The following is a 19,033-nucleotide window of genomic DNA, read 5'->3' on the forward strand; positions in this document are numbered from 1 at the left end:
CTTTGGCCAACTGGTTAAGAAAACAAAACAAAACAAAACAAAACAAACAAAAAAACACCTAGAATATGAAGCAAGCAAAATGTATAATTCCCCTGGGGCTTCTGTTGGCTCAGTAGAAGAGGCACCTGAGGTTTTACAAAAGAGAAGGAAACAGGAAACCACGAGATTAGGTGTCTGGCTGGCAAGGCAGCAGATACTAAAACTGTGGTCCATGTGGCTGGAAAGAAGACAGCTCTAATGGTACTGCTCTGAATGGCTGAGGTCCTGTGGGCCTTGCAAGCCCCAGCCTGGCATGTAGCAGCTTTTGGGCATGCATTTGCAAACTGCTGAGGTACTAGATATGGGAAAGGGTAAGAAAGGAGCTGAGAAGTGTTTTCCCTTGTACTGATGCAGTTCTAACTGCAGAAAAAGAAAAGAGGATGAGGAGGTCAGATCACAGAAAGGAGACAAAATAAGTTAAAGCTTTGGTATCACTTTTAAATGTGAGTAACTCTGTTTTAAGATATGTGAGTTAATCTTGCTGCTTTTACAGACAGGCTGAAATGAGAGCAGTGACCTTGGAGCACTGTGATTTGTGCAAGCTAATTGGGTTACAAATAATGGTATTCAGAAGACTGAGTATTACAAATAATTTTCTAATTAGAGCAGGTGGCCTCCAAGTACAAATGTAAAGTACTTAATTGAGACAGAAAACTTTAATTGGTAAGAGTAGGCAAAAGCAATTTCTTTCTGAACCTTCTGACTTAAAATATGGCACATAATATGTATGGGAGCTGGCCAGGAATAAGGTGTTTTTCAACTATGGCATTGTTGCCATTCTGAGTACTGCAATTCATTATTGTTCAGAAGCATCCCACACATTAGAGGACGATTAGGATCTCTGCCCCCTGCTCGCTGAAAAAAGGGCATTATCTTAAGAGTCCTCAGTCATTGAGCAAAAGCACTTCCACATAATTGAAAAAAAAAAAAAAAAAGCTAGGGGCATGCCACCTAAATGTGAATTTAATAAATACACACTGACAAATTTTGATCTGTCCAAGATTCCTAGTATATGGAATTAATATGATCTTGTGATCATGCTGATATGTATTTCTGACAGAATTTTGTTGAGGGGGAAAAATGACTTCTCTGGGCTGAAGCTAACTGAGAAATAAAGGGGGCATGGTGGGGAGTAGGGGAGGAAGGATTGACAGTGCATATGAACCCTTTCCCAGCTCCCAAGTCTTAATTTTTAAAAGTTTTCCTCCTATTTTTAGAGATTTTTAAAGTTATGGTTTAAAACTACTATTTCTATACTGGGAGGGGTCAATGTGGGTAAATGTGTATACCTTCTTTCAATATAAGATGGTTCAAATTTAGGTGAACTGTCTCAAAAATGAACTGAGTGGGAGCTGACAAAAGTGTCTGTCTGTAGACCCAGGTGAAAAGAATTCAAGTGACGTGAGAGAAGATGCAGACTTGCTACAAATGCTGAGAGCTTGAAAGAGGTCTTCAGCTGGGTCTCATTCCTAATGCAGCTCAAGGGTGCCTTCTATGCAAGAAGCTCATGCATTTAATGGAAGTGACTCCAGTTTCATTGCTATGACAACACAAATGCTTTCTGGTATAGTAAGTCTCCTGAGAGAGTGCAGATACTAATTTGATAAGCAAAACAAAAACTATGGTATTATAAGCCATCAAGAAGATAGTGAACGTGAAGTAGCTAATTCATGAGAGGTTTTTGTCAGTGTACACTTGTAACCCCATGCAGTTACTCTGTCTACACCAGGGGCAAAATAAGACAACCAATGACTTTTGAAATTTGGCAAAACCATGACTACCTTTACTCCACCAATTTACCCAGATAAAGTGACTGTGTGTTCCTTCTCTGTTGAAGTCATGCAACTGGCTCCCACAAAATGCAAAATCAAGCATGCAGAGATGGTATGCCTTAATTCATGCAAAATGTTGAACATTTGCAATTGATCTTCTCATAAAAATAATTTACTGAATATGTTGTTTCTATGTGTATATTAAAATCTCTGGAGATGAGTCTAAAGTGACATAAAGTTACATATAAAGACTTTGAGAGATAAGTAAATGGAACATGAACATAAATATGAGAAAAATTTATTAGTGCCCTTTATGAATTAAATTTCATGAGACATCACAGTAATGTAAAAATGTAGATTTAAGACATTATTCCACTTAAACTTTGGAGTATTATTTTTAAAATCTATGATGTTCCTAGATATTATATTTTTAATTTATTTATCTATCTATTTATTTATTTGGCTGTACTGGGTCTTAGTTGCAGTATGTGGGATCTATTTCCCTGACCAGGGATCGAACCTGGGCACCCCACATTGGGAGCATGGAGTCTTAACCACTGAACCACCAGGGAAGTCCCCCTAGATATTAATTTAATTGTACTTTCTAGCATTCTATAGATTTTTTGGTTAGAAAAAGGCAGGAAATATATTATATTGTTAAAGGTTCTTAGCAATTTGAGTTCAGTATTAAGGTTACCCATGATAAAAATTGAATAATGACACAAGCAAAAATGAAGAAAAAAGAGATAAAGGAGTTTTAGACTCAGCTTTAAAGATTTTTATTTGTCTGTATTGTCCCTTTTTCCTGGCTGGTACTTATTAACTATAGGTGATTCTAATTGAGAATGATACATAATACATAATATTTACATACTAAATATTATGTATTTCGAAGTGTTAAATAAATTGAATACATTGATGTGAATCCATAGTCTTCTAAAAAAGGTTATTTTCCTGTTCTGTAACTTTAAGACCTGTTATTCTATGCCACTCTGCTCTTTTTTTATAACCATAACTGAGTAGTTCAAGTACTTATTGTGTTAATACTGCTTGTAATTTGTTTAATTTCATATATATATATGAAATACATACACACATACATATATGGCATACATATCTTAGATTGCAAAATTCAATTATTAAGACATCAATTCTTCCAAACTCAATCTGTAGATTCAACACAATCTCAATCAAAATTCCATCAAGCTCTTTTGAAGATATCAACAAAATCACTCAAGTTTATATGGAAGCAGGAGATTTAGAATACCCAACACAATACTAAATAAGAAGAACAAAGCTGGAAAACTCATATTACTCAATTCCAATACCTACTATAAAGCAACAGTAGTCAAGACAGCATATATTAGTAAAAGGAGAGAAACACAGAGCAATGCAACAGAATATAGAGCCCAGAAATAGATTCTCACAAATCTCATAAATTGATCTTTTACAAAGGAGAAAAGGTAACACAATAAAGAAAAGATAGTCCTTTCAACAAATGGTGCTGGAACAACTGGATTTCTTGTGCAGAAATATAAACTAACTCACAAACCTTATACTTTTCATGAAAATCAATTTAAAATTGATCACAGACCTAATGTAAACACAAAATGATAAAACCTCTAGAAGATAACATAGGAGGAAATCTAAATTACCTTGGCTTTGATGACTTAGATCCAATACCAAAAGCACAACCCATTAATTAAAAATATATTAAGTTGCACCCTATTAAAGTTAAAAACTTCTTTTGTTTGTTTTGTAACATCTCTATTGGAGTATAATTGCTTTACAATGGTGTGTTAGTTTCTGCTTTATAACAAAGTGAATCAGTTATGCATATACATATGTTCCCATATCTCTTCCCTCTTGGGTCTCCCTCCCTACCACCCTCCCTATTCCACCCCTCTAGGTGGTCACAAAGCACCGAGCTGATCTCCCTGTGCTATGTGGCTGCTTCCCACTAGCTATCTATTTTACGTTTGGTAGTGTATATATGTCCATGCCACTCTCTCACTTTGTCCCAGCTTACCCTTCCCCCTCCCCGTGTCCTCAAGTCCATTCTCTAGTAGGTCTGCGTCTTTATTCCCGTCTTGCCCCTAGGTTCTTCATGTCCTTTTTTTTTTTTTTAGATTCCATATATATGTGTTAGCATATGGTATTTGTTTTTCTCTTTCTGACTACTTCACTCTGTATAACAGACTCTAGGTCCATCCACCTCACTACAAATAACAATTTCGTTTCTTTTTATGGCTGAGTAATATTCCATTGTATATATGTGCCACATCTTCTTTATCCATTCATCTGTTGATGGACACTTAGGTTGCTTCCATGTCCTGGCTATTGTAAATAGAGCTGCAATGAACATTTTGGTACATGATTCTTTTTGAATTATGGTTTTCTCAGGGTATATGCCCAGTAGCAGGATTGCTGCGTCGTATGGTAGTTCTAGTTTTAGTTTTTTAAGGAACCTCTATACTGTTCTCCATAGTGGCTGTATCAATTTACATTCCCACCAACAGTGAAAGAGGGTTCCCTTTTCTCTACACCCTCTCCAGCATTTATTGTTTGTAGATTTTTTTGATGATGGCCATTCTGACTGGTGGGAGATGATATCTCACTGTAGTTTTGATTTGCATTTCTCTAATGATTAATGATGTTGAGCATCCTTTCATGTGTTTCTTGGCAATCTGTATATCTTCTTTGGAGAAATGTCTATTTAGGTCTTCTGCCCATTTTTGGATTGGGTTGTTTGTTTTTTGATATTGAGCTGCTTGTAAATTTTGGAGATTAATCCTCTGTCAGTTGCTTCATTTGCAAATATTTTCTCCCATTCTGAGGGTTGTCTTTCCATCTTGTTTATGGTTTCCTTTGCTGTGCAAAAGCTTTTAAGTTTCATTAGGTCCCATTTGTTTAGTTTTGTTTTCATTTCCATTTCTCTAGGAGGTGGGTCATAAAGGATCTTGCTGTGATTTATGTCATAGAAGGTTCTGCCTATGTTTTCCTCTAAGAGTTTGATAGTGTGTGGCCTTACATTTAGGTCTTTACTCCATTTTGAGTTTATTTTTGTGTATGGTGTTAGGGAGTGTTCTAATTTCGTACTTTTAAAACATCTGCTCTGTGAAAGATCCTGTTAAGAGAATTAAAACACAAGTCAAAGGCTCAGAGAAAATATTTGCAAAACATATATATGATAAAAGATTTGTATCCAAAATATAAAAGGAACACTTAACTTTCAAAAATAAGAAACAATCCATGGAGACCTTCAAGATGGCAGATGAGTAAGACGTGGAGATCACCTTCCTCCCCACAAATACATCAGAAATACATCTACATGTGGAACAACTCCTACAGAACACCCACTGAACGCTGGCAGAAGACCTCAGACTTCCCAAAAGGCAAGAAACTCCCCATCTACCTGGGTAGGGCAAAAGAAAAAAGAAAAAACAGAGACAAAAGAATAGGGACAGGACCTGCACGTCTGGGAGGGAGCTGTGAAGGAGGAAAAGTTTCCAAACACTAGGAAACCCCTTCACTGGTGGATAGGGTGGGTGGGCAGGGGGAAGCTTCAGAGCAGTGGAGGAGAGCACAGCAACAGGGGTTCAGACAGCAAAGTGGAGAGATGCCCGCATAGAGGAATGGTGCTGACCAGCACTCACCAGCCTGAGAGACTTGTCTGCTCACCCGCCAGGATGGGTGGGGGCTAGGAGCTGAGGCTCGGGCTTTGGAGGTCAGATCTCAGGGAGAGGACTGGGGTTGGCTGCATGAACACAGCCTGAAGGGGGCTAGTGGGCCACAGCTAGCCAGGAGGGAGTCCGGGAGAAAGTCTGGACCTGTCTAAGAGGCAAGAGACCATTGTTTTGGGGTGCGTGAGGAGAGGGGATTCAGAGCACCGCCTAAACGGGCTTCAAAGTAGAGCGCGAGCCAGGGCTATCAGCCAGGACACCAGAGACAGGCATGCAATGCTGAGGCTGCTGCAGCCACCAAGAAGTCTCTGTGAAAGCACAGGTCACTATCCACACGTCCCCTCCTGGGAGCCTGTGCAGCCAGCCACTGACAGGGTCCCGTGACCCAGGGACAACTTCCCCAGAAGAACACACGGCACGACTCAGGCTGTTGCTATGTCACTCTGGCCTCTGCCGCCTCAGGCTTGCCCTGCATTCCGTATCCCTCCCTCTCCCCAGCCTGACTGAGCCAGAGCCACCTAATCAGCTGCTACTTTAACTCTGTCTTGTCTGGGCAGGAACAGACACCCTCAGGTGACCTACACGCAGAGGCAGGGACAATCCAAAGCTGAACCCCAGGAGCTGTGCGAACAAAGAAGAGAAAGGGAAGACTCTCCCAGCAGCCTCAGGAGCAGCAGATTAAATATCCACAATCAACTTGATGTGCCCTGCATCTCTGGAACACCTGAACAGACAACGAATCATCCCAAAATGGAGGCAGTGGACTTTGGGAGCAACTGTAGACTTGGGGTTTGCTTTCTGTATCTAATTTGTTTCTGGTTTTGTTTATCTTAGATTAGTAATTACAGTTTATTCTCACTGGTAGATTTGTTTACTGATTTCATTGCTCTCTTCCTTTTCTTTTTTTATATATAGATATATATATTTCTTGCCTTTTTCTTTTTTGTGAGTGTGTATGTGTATGCTTCTTTGTGTGATTTTGTCTGTATAACTTTGATTTTACCACTTGTCCTAGGGTTCTGTATGTCCGGTTTTTTTTTTTTTTTTTTGTACAGTTTTTAGCACTTGTTATCATTGGTTGATTTGTTTTTTGGTTTCTTTGCTGTATTCTTTCATTCTTTCTTTTTTTTATTTCTAATAATATAATTTTTATTTTTTATTTTAATAACTTTATTCTATTTTATTTTATTTTTTCTTTCTTTCTTTCTTTTTTCCTCACTTTTCTTCTGAGCCATGTGGCTGACAGGGTCTTGGTGCTCCGGCCAGGTGTCAGGCCTGTGCCTCTGAGGTGGGAGAGCTGAGTTCAGGACATGGTCCACCAGAGACCTCCTGGCTCCACGTAATATCAAATGGCGAAAGCTCTCACAGAAATCTCCATCTTAACACTAAGACCCAGATCCACAAAATGACCAACAAGCTACAGTACTGGACACCCTATGCCAAACAACTAGCAAGACAGGAACACAATGCCACCCATTAGCAGACAGGCTGCCTAAAATCATAATAAGGTCACAGACACCCCAAAACACACCACCAGACGTGGTCCTGCCCACCAGAAAAACAAAATCCAGCCTCATCCACCAAAACACAGGCACCAGTCCCCTCCACCAGGAAGCCTACACAACCCACTGAACCAACCTTACCCACTGGGGGCAGACACCAAAACAACAGGAATTACAAACCAGCAGCCTGTGAAAAGGAGACCCCAAACACAGTAAGTAAAGCAAAATGAGAAGACAGAGAAAACACAGCAGATGAAGGAGCAAGGTAAAAACCCACCAGACTAAATAAATGAAGAGGAAATAGGCAGTCTACCTGAAAAAGAATTCAGAGTAAAGATGATCCAAAATCTTGGAAAAAGAATGGAGAAAATACAAGAAACGTTTAACAAGGACCTAGAAGAACTAAAGAGCAAACAAACAATGATGAACAACACAATAAATGAAATTAAAAATTCTCTAGAAGGAATCAATAGCAGAATAAGTGAGGGAGAAGAACGAAAAAGTGACCGGGAAGACAAAATAGTGGAAATCACTACCACAGAGCAGAATGAAGAAAAAAGAATGAAAAGAATTGAGGACAGTCTCAGAGACTTCTGGGACAACATTAAACACACCAACATTCGAATTATAGGGGTCCCAGAAGAAGAAGAGAAAAAGAAAGGGACTGAGAAAATATTTGAAGAGATTATAGTTGAAACTTCACTAGTATGGGAAAGGAAATAGTTAATCAAGTCCAGGAAGCACAGAGAGTCCCATACAGGATAAATCCAAGGAGAAACACGCCAAGACACATGTTAATCAAACCATCAAAAATTAAATACAAACAAAAAATATTAAAAGCAGCAAGGGAAAAACAACAAATAACATACAAAGGAATCCCCATAAGATTAACAGCTGATCTTTCAGCAGAACCTCTGCAACCCAGAAGGGAGTGGCAGGACATATTTACAGTGATGAAGGAGAAAAACCTACAACCAAGATTACTCTAAACAAAAAGGATCTCATTCAGATTCAACGGAGAAATTAAAACCTTTACAGACAAGCAAAAGCTAAGAGAATTCAGCACCAGCAAACCAGCTTTATAACAAATGCTAAAGGAACTTCTCTAGGCAGGAAACACAAGAGAAGGAAAAGCCTACAATAACAAACACAAAACAATTAAGGAAATGGTAATAGGAACATACATATCGATAATTACCTTAAATGTAAATGTATTAAATGCTCCAACCAAAAAACATAGACTGCCTGAATGGATACAAAAACAAGACACGTATATATGCTGTCTACAAGAGATGCAGGACAGACCGAGGGACACATACAGACTGAAAGTGAGGGGATGGAAAAAGATATTCCATGCAAATGGAAATAAAAAGAAGCCGTAGTAGCAATTCTCATATCAGACAATATAGACTTTAAAGACTATTACAAGAGACAAAGAAGGACACTGCATAATGATCAAGGGATCAATCCAAGAAAAAGATATAACAATTGTAAATATTTATTCACCCAATATAAGAGAACCTCAATACCTAAGGCAAATGCTAACAGCCATAAAAGGGGAAATCGACAGTAACACAATCAGTAGGGGACTTTAACATGCCACTTTCACCAATGGACAGATCATCCAAAATGAAAATAAATAAGGAAACACAAGCTTTAAATGATACATTAAACAAAATGGACTTAATTGATATTTATAGGACATTCCATCCAAAAACAACAGAATACACTTCCTTCTCAAGTGCTCATGGAACATTCTCCAGGTTAAATCATATCTTGGGTCACAAATCAAGCCTTGGTAAATTTAAGAAAATTGAAATCGTATCAAGGACCTTTCTGACCACAAAGCTATGAGACTACATATCAATTACAGGAAAAAATCTGTAAAAAATACAAACACATGGAGGCTAAACAATACACTAATTAATAACCAAGAGATCACTGAGGAAATCAAAAAATACCTAGAAACAAATGACAATGAAAACACAATGACCCAAAACATATGGGAGGCAGCAAAAGCAGTTCCAAGAGAGAAGCATATAGCAATGCAATCCTACATCAAGAAACAAGAAACACCTCAAATAAACAACCTAACTTTACACCTAAAGCAATTAGAGAAAGAAGAACAAAAAAACCCCAAAGTTAGCAGTAGGAAAGAAATCATAAAGATTAGATCAGAAATAAATGAAAAACAAATGAAGGAAATGATAGCAAAGTTCAATAAAACTAAAAGCTGGTTCTTTGAGAAGATAAAAAAAAATTGATAAAACATTAGCCAGACTCATCAAGAAAAAAAGAGAGAAGATTCAAATCAACAGAATTAGAAATGAAAAAGGAGAAGTAACCACTGACACTGTAGAAATAAAAGGGTCATGAGAGATTACTACAAGCAACTATATGCCAATAAAATGGACAACCTGGAAGAAATGGACAAATTCTTAGAAAAGCACAACCTTCTGAGACTGAACCAGGAAGAAATAGAAAATAGAAACAGACCAAACAAAAGCACTGAAATTGAAGCTGTGATTAAAAATCCTCCAACAAACAAAAGCCCAGAACCAGATGGCTTCACAGGTGAATTCTATCAAACATTTAGAGAAGAGCTAACACCCATCGTTCTCAACCTCTTCCAAAATATAGCAGAGGGAGGAACACTCCCAAACTCATCCTATGAAGCCACCATCACCCTGATAGCAAACTCAGACAAAGATGTCACAAAGAAAGAAAACTACAGGTCAATACCACTAATGAACATAGATGCAAAAATCCTTAACAAAATACTAACAAACATGATCCAATAGTACATTAAGAGGATCATATAACATGATCAAGCGGGGTTTATCCCAGGAATGCAAGGATTCTTCAATATACGCAAACCAATCAATGTGATACACGATATTAACAAACTGAAGGAGAAAAACCAAATGATCATCTCAATAGATTCAGAAAAACTTTTGACAAAATTCAACAGCAATTTGTGATAAGAACCCTCCGGAAAGTAGGCATAGAGAGGACTTACCTCAGTATAATAAAGGCCATATATGACAAACCCACAGCCAACATCATTCTCAATGGTGAAAAATTGAAACCATTTCCTCTAAGATCAGGAACAAGACAAGGTGGTCAACTCTCACCACTATTATTCGACATAGTTTTGGAGTTTTAGCCACAGCAATCAGACAAGAAAAAGAAATTAAAGGAATCCAAATCAGAAAAGAAGAAGTAAACCTGTTTCTGTTTGCAGATGACATGATATTATGTATAGAGAATCCTAAAGATGCTACCAGAAAACTACTAAAGCTAATCAATGAATTTCATAAAGTAACAGGATACAAAATTAATGCACAGAAATCTCTTGCATTTCTATACACTAATGATGAAAAATCTGAAAGAGAAATTAAGGAAACATTCCATTTACCATTGTAATAAACAGAATAAAATACCTAGGAATAAACCTACCTAAGGAGACAAAAGAACTGTATGCAGAAAACTATTAGACAGTGTTGAAAGAAATTAAAGATCATACAAACAGATGGAGAGATATACCATGTTGTTGGATTGGAAGAATCAACATTGTTAAAATAACTATACTACCCAAAGCAATCTACAGATTCAATGCAATCCCTATCAAACTACCACTGGCATTTTTCACAGAACTAGAACAAAAAATTTCACAATTTGTATGGAAACACAAAAGACCCCGAATAGCCAAAGCAATCTTGAGAAAGAAAAACGGAGCTGGAGGAATCAGCCTCCCGGACTTCAGACTATACTCCAAAGCTACAGTAATCAAGACAGTATGGTACTGGCAAAAAACAGAAATGTAGATCAATGGAATAGGAGAGAAAGCCCAGAGATAAACCCACACACATATGGTCACCTTATTTTTGACAAAGGAGGCAAGAATATACAATGGAGAAAAGACAGCCTCTTCAATAAGTGGCGCTGGGAAAACTGGACAGCTATATGTAAAAGAATGAAATTAGAACACTCCCTAACACCATACACAAAAATAAACTCAAAATGGTTTAAAGACCTAAATGTAAGGCCAGACAGTATAAAACTCTTAGCAGAAAACATAGGCAGAACACTCTATGACATAAATCACAGCAAGATCCTTTTTGACCCACCTCCTAGAGAAATGGAAATGAAAACAAAAATAAACTAATGGGACCTAATGAAACTTAAAAGCTTTTGCACAGCAAAGGAAACCATAAACAAGACGAAAAGACAACCCTCAGAATAGGAGAAAATACTTGCCAATGAAGCAACTGACAAAGGATCAATCTCCAAAATTTACAAGCAGCTCATGCAGCTCAATATCAAAAATACAAACAACCTAATCCAAAAATGGGCAGAAGACCTAAATAGACATTTCTCCAAAGAAGATATACAGATTGCCAACAAACACATGAAAGAATGCTCAACATCATTAATCATTAGAGAAATGCAAATCAAAACTACAGTGAGATATCACCTCACACTAGTCACAATAGCCATCTTCAAAAACTCTACAAATAATAAATGTGGGAGAGGGTGTGGAGAAAAGGGAAATCTCTTGCACTATTGGTTGGAATATAAATTGATATAACCACTATGGAGAACAGTATGGAGTTTCCTTAAAAAACTAAAACTAGAACTGCCATATGACCGAGCAATCCCACTACTGGGCATATACCCTGAGAAAACCATAATTCAAAATGAGTCATGTACCACAATATTCATTGCAGCTCTATTTACAATAGCCAGGACATGGAAGCAACCTAAGTGTCCATCAACAGGTGAATGGATAAAGAAGATGTGGCACATGTATACAATGGAATATTACTCAGCCATAAAAAGAAACAAAATTGAGTTACTTGTAGTGAGGTGGATGGACCTAGAGTCTGTCATACAGAGTGAAGTAAGTCAAAAAGGGAAAAACAATTACCATATGCTAACACATATGTATGGAATCTAAAAAAAAAAAAAAGGTTCTGAAGAACCTAGGGGCAGGACAGGAATAAAGACTCAGATGTAGAGAATGGACTTGTGGACACGGGAAGGGGGAAGTGTAAGCTGCAATGAAGTGAGAGAGTGGCATGGACATATAGACACTACCAAATGTAAAATAGATAGTTAGTGGGAAGCAGCCACATAGCACAGGGAGATCAGGTAGGTGCTCTGTGACCACCTAGAGGGGTGGGATAGGGATGGTGGGAGGGAGACCCAAGAGGGAGGAGATATGGGGATATATGTATATGTATAGCTGATTCACTTTTTTATCCAGCAGAAACTGACACACCATTTTAAAGCAATTATAATCCAATAAAGATGTTCAAAAAAAAAAATAGTAGGAATTGAAACTATCAATACCATGTAAAATAAAACAAAACACAAAAGCTCAGTCCGTCAAAACTTATTAAATACCATCAAAGTTGTAATCAGAGAATATTCTCATATTTAAATGTTTCCTTTAATAATCAGAGAAGGTATGATAATGAAATAAAGAATTTAACTAATTTTTTGAAAAATAAGTAAAAGTGGTAATCAATAATTGATAAACAAAGTATGATGATGAAAGTCCACTGAAATTACAGAAAATCCACAGATATTTTCTGGTAACTGCATTCCAGAGTTGGCTCATTCACAAATGCAGTATAATCCCTAATCAAATCAAGAAAAATAAAAATAAATATTATAAATACACATAATTTGTGTGAGAATGGACATAATCTTAGAAACTGAGTAAATATCTTGTAAAAATTTACTCTGAGATATTTGACAAGATTCAATAAAAACTGCCAAATTGACTTAATGGAAAAAATTAAGAAAAATTGTTTAAGGAATGAATTTCAAAATCAAAATGTACCAAGATGACTTTATAGATTTGGTTTTCAAATTTACAAAGAAATATAAAAATCTCATGGTAAATGTATTATTATACATGTATAATATACAAATGTGCCCCAGTTAATATTTCAAATCTCATTTGACCATCATATCAAAATATTTTAGCTTAATAACTTTTTTTCAAACACTAAATAACAACCTTAGGTAAGCATGCATTTAAAAGGTCAATATATCATTATGACATCTAGAAATACACTAAAAGCATGACTAAAATGTATTTTGAGAAAGTAAGTATATTTTGATACTGGGATTTTTCTCCTATATAATTTAATATTTTATTGAATCAAAAGAAAAAAAATATAGACTGTTATTAAATGCTGCAATGTCATCTGAGGAAATTATACAATGTCATTTGAGGACATGATAAAATATCTTATTAAATTTAAAAAAGATATTTCCTTTACATGATAATGAATATGTTTCAAGTTAATAGTGATACATTAGAAGTGTATGTCTTGAAGTTGTGAACAAAACATGGATGGACTCTATTACCTTGATCTTCTAGCTAATGCAATAATTCAAGAAGGAAATATGATGAATACATAGTTGCAAGAAGAATTCAACATTAAATTATTAGAGATGATGCCATCTACCTAGAAAAACTCAGAACACATAAACTTACAAAGAAATTCAAATGGTCATAAAATAACCTTGGTCTCTTGTATGCCCATATGATAGGGGCAAAGCCTAGGAAAGCCATTCTATTGTATGGTAAAACTAGCAAGTGCAAGTTTTACCATATGACAGAATATTGCTTTCCACTGGTAAAAGATTTTCGAGGGGTACTCCACTGATCTGAACCTGATCCACTCTCACCTCCAGCACATGACTGAACAAATCAATATTATTTATAGAGTTTGACCATATCTTGTTTATTTACTTTGCTATCACTCTGTTCTTGTAAGAATGGGAGTTTTGTGTCAGCCTTCAATACCAACCCTGTCTTTTCTGCCCTGCATCTCGTACATATTCCTTCAAGGTTCGGGCTGACAGTATCACTTCCTAGTTTTCACTTGAGGAAGACATTTTTTAATTTTACATTTCTCCAGCCATTTCAATTTGTATTTGGAGGAGAGAGGTTGGGAGATCATGTTTATTATATGTACATTTTAAATGACCCTTTCAAGGAAAAAAATAAATTTTCTTGGTTCAAATAGTTTTTGCCTTGAACTTTTAAAATTCACATGAAAATCTTAGCTTATTGCAGCAGTATTTTTCCTGGTATTACTTCTTCATTTTTTGTCATCATGAATATTTCTAAATAACGCTTTAGCATTGTCTGTTTAACAGAAAAAGAAATGGACTGTAGTGTATGCACACATGTATGCAAGTGTGTTTCACCCAATATCAGTATGCATTTTAAAAGTAACTTTAAGCCATTTATACTTATTTTTATAACATTTTAATCTAAACTTCGTCATATTTTTATGCTTTTTCCTTGTAGAAATTTACTTTCTTTTTGTTTGTTTTGCTAACTTACTACATTTCTTTCCTCTTTTGTTCCTTTTTCTAACTTTACAGGCTAACTACCATTAGGCTTGAACATACTGTAATCTTTATATTTCTCTAATATCACTAAAAATAATCTCTTTAGTCTTTTCCCATCCCACATATGAAGTCATTTACTTTTTCTTAACTTTCTTGCACCTTGTATAATCTCTTATGTTCCATTTATATTATTTTAAAATATTTAACCTCATTTAAAAAATAAATTTGGCATTTTCATGTAGTATTTTTTGATATACAAAAGACAAATGGATACCTACTAAAAATATAAAACCCAAAATAAAGGAAGCTGCAACAACACCAAATGTGTTTTTTTAATGCATTAAATTAGAAGCATTAATAAAAATCATTAATATAAACAATTGTCTAAATATTTTTATAAATATGTCTGTAACACTATATACAACAGGAGATAGTTAGATGATTGATAGATATATAGAACTATCCCCTGTTGGCTCTGATAAATTGATAGATATATCTATGTCAATCTATATAGATATTGATATATAGATATAATCTATCTCTTATTGGTTCTGTTTCTTTGGAGAACCTTTCCATATATATATGATATATGACATATGTTTAGGGTTTACCATGTACATATTAACTTATCAGAATCAGCTTTAGCTTCATACAAGCTTAATTCCAGTAATATATACAAATGTTAGTCCGAAATAACTCTATTCTTTTTTCCCAATTTTTGTGGCATTACATAATATACAGTATGTTTACTAATCTTACATACCCAATAATATACTGACATAATTATGACTTAACTGTCATAATTTCATTACCCCACCCACTTTGATCCCATCCATTTCCTTTGTTCTGTTGTATTAATTTCTATATTGCTGGGTTACAGGTCCACCCACCCAATTACAATTGTTTTCTTTATCAGATAAGAGAAGAAATGAGGAAATTGTGCATTAATAGTGTCTGTTATAATTACATAATTACCATTACTTTTGCTCCATGTTTGCATGTATTGCAAGGTCACTTGCTTTCAGCCTGAAGAACTTCCTTTAATATTTCTTGTAAGGTGGGTCTGCTAGCAATGAATTCTCTGTTTTTATTTATATGGGAAAGTCTAAGTTTCACCTTTAATCCTGAAAGATAGCTTTGATTGTTAGATGGATGGATGGATGGATGGATGGATAGATATATAGATAGATAGATAGATAGATAGATAGATAGATAGATAGATAGATAGATAGATAGATAGATAGATAGATAAAAGATATATAAGGTCTATTTATCATCTATCTACAGTTCTATCTATATCTCTATTTATTTCTTATGTCTATACCTATCTATCTCTCTGGAGATAAACAGTCTTGAAACTATTGATAAAGAATTGGCTCTTATGATTATGGAGGCTGAGAAGATCTGCAGCCATAATCTGGAGACCCAGTCTAGGTCGGAGGCCTGAGAACCAGGACAGCCAAGAGTGGAACTTCCAGTCAGAGTCAGAGTCAGAAGGCAGAAGGCAGAAGACTGACGTCTCAGCCTGAAGAGATCAGAGAGAGAGCAAATTGTCCCTTACTCAGCCTCTTTGTTCTATTGAGATCTTCCACCAATTTGATGAATCCCACTGACAATGGGGATGGCAAACTGCTTTACTCAGTCTACTGATTCAAATGTTAATCACATCAAGAAACACTTTCACATATACACCCACAACAATGCTTAACCAAATCTATGGGCACCCCATGGCCCAGTCAAGTTGACATAAGAAATTAACCATCACAATATCTATGAAATTAAAATGCTATGTTAAAAATATTCATTTAATGCAAAAGAAAGCAATAAAGGAGAAATAGCAGGACACAAAAGGCAAGAGACCTGTGGAAAACAAAATATAAATTGGCAAACATAAATCTAAATATATCAATAATAACATTAAATGTGAATGAATTACACAATCCAATCAAAAGGCAGAGATTGTTAGACTGGATGAAAAAAATGACAACTATATATTGCGTACAGGAGACAGTTTAGATTCAAGACACAAATAGGTTGAAAGTAAAAGAATGGAAAAAGATATATCATTCAAACAGCAACCACAGGGGAGCCAGAATGGCTATACTAATATTAGAAAAATAGACTTTAAAACAAAAAAAATGTTAAATGAAAATCAAAACCACAATGAGATACCATTTCACACTCACTAGAATGTCTAAAGTTTAAAAATCACATACAATGAGTTGCTAAGGATGTGGAGAAATTGGAACCTTCATTCACTGCTGGTGAGATTGTAAAATGGTTCAGCCACTTTGGAAAACAATCTGGCCGTCCCTCAAAAGTCTAAACAGAGTTACAGTATGACTCAGCAATCCCACTCCTTGGTATATATGCAAGAGAAATGAAAACATACATCCAAATAAAAGTTTGTACACAAATGTTTATAGCATCATTATTCATATTAGCCAAAATGTAGAAACAACCCAAATGTCCAGGAATGGATGAAATGATAAAATGTGGTATATACATACAATGGAATATTATTTGGTCACAAAAGGAATAAAATATGAACACATGCTACAACTTGTGTATGAAGCTTGAAAACATTATGCTAAGTGAAAGAAGCCAGTCACAAAAGATCACATAAAATATGATTCCATTCATATGAAAGCTTAGGATAGGAAAATCTGTATAGATGGAAAGTAGATTGATGGTTGCTTAGGGTTGGGAGGATAGGGCAGGGGAATAGGGTGGAAATAGCTAAAGGATACAGGAGTTCTTCAGGTGAATAAAATGTTCTGAAATTGACTGGTGATGATGGTTGCACATATTTTTAATGTACTGAAATACACTGTAACATTTAAATGGGTAGATTGTGTTGTATGTGAGTTATAGCTCAACAAGTCTGCTTAAAAATTCTGTTCTTTGAAATTATTTAAATCAAAGGAAAGAAACAAACTAGAGTAATAAAATATTCAATCCCCCTTTCACACAAATTTCTTTTCTAAAGAATACAAAATTCAAAGTGACATTTCACTATTTTTCATTTCTATACTGTCTCCTGCTTGTGATACCTTTCTTCACTCCAACAACAAAAAATCTAATTCTTATTATTCTATAAGCAGTTCCAATGTCACTTCACCTGACTCTTCCATAGGCAACATAGTCACTAATGTGATCTGTGTTTTTATAGGACTGTGTTCATACCACAATTACAAAGATTACCCTTGATCATAATTGTACATTATCATTTCAGTTTCCTTCTCTACACCATGAGATTTTAAAAGACGGGTCTTTAGTAACATTTTTTTTTTTTTATGCTCAGTATTCAACACTGTAGACTTAGAAGCGAATTTCACTTGAAGAAGCATATATAACTCCACTTTTGTGCAATATCCATTTCAAGGCACCAAGGGGAGAATAGAAATATATTAGATAAGATTATTTATTTTTTCTAAGTTTCTCTCATTGTCATAATTTCTCTTTATAGTCAAGGACAAAGCATCTGCCTATTCATATTATAATGGAAAAAAGCTTTCTCCAGGTTATCCAAAAGTATGGAAATATGTACTGCAACTATAATATGCTAGTACAATTTATTAAGTATGTTAATTCAACTTAATAATTAGTTCAGGGGAACTAGTATTTTTAATAAAAATGATTGTTTTGTCTTATAAATCCATATATAAGCTGAACATATATTTTCATATTTCACATTTTATATATGTATATTTCAATTTATCTTAGCGATTGCACTTCTTGGTTTTATGGTTATTCTCATTATGTTGAAAGATTTTCCTCTCTCAAAAGAAATAAATTTGTTCAATAATGTCAGTTTAAATAAGGCATTTTGAGAAGTCATGACATATTCATAAAATTAGAATATGCCTTCTAATGACATAGGCATTTAGATGAATATGTGTAAATCTTTAAAGATAAATTTAAAAATTGACATTCTATACCCAACCAAATTTGGAAATGAAGAAAACTCTTTATGATTTTGCTGTATTTAGCATTGCTAGGAATACTTTTGATGGTGCCCATCTTTAAGAAGCATCTTCAAATGAAAAAGCAGAAGACAAACATTGGCAGGATGAAGCTTGAGGCTCTTTAAGCTGTCAACTTGTCATTTTTAGAGAATTATGTTTAACTTATAATGGTTTTACATTACTTCTAATGCTTCTTTTAATGTTATTTCCCATGAGTTGATTTCACTATATGTACCAGAGGTAAAATATTTCTTATACTTTTTATTTTCCCAGGATGTTAGATATAATAAATATTAGCTCTGTCCTTCCCTCTTCCTCACTATCCTACTTCGCTCCTCCCCATTTTATAAGTAGCTCAATCTTCAACATTTATTACCTTTGAAGAGAGATGATACAGTGCTGGAGGAGGTCACGGAGAGGACGTGACCACAGGTTGACCACCGAGCAGGACCCGGGCAAATGGAGGCTCCTCACTCCCTCCTTTGTCTTTGGAATGCACACTTTTCCCACCATATCCACAGTGAGAGTAATTTTCAGTGATGCGACCTTGAGAGAGCAACCTGTTGTAGAGACCATCTGGACAGTACACTTGACTGAACGCAGTTAAGTCCTGTATATAAACTTTTACGATTCTGGCACACGCAGAGATCTACTTGGCATTCGGCCATCCGACACAAGCCTTGTATGTA

The sequence above is a fragment of the Balaenoptera musculus genome, chromosome 17, assembly GCF_009873245.2.
Source record: "Balaenoptera musculus isolate JJ_BM4_2016_0621 chromosome 17, mBalMus1.pri.v3, whole genome shotgun sequence".
NCBI lineage: Eukaryota > Metazoa > Chordata > Mammalia > Artiodactyla > Balaenopteridae > Balaenoptera > Balaenoptera musculus.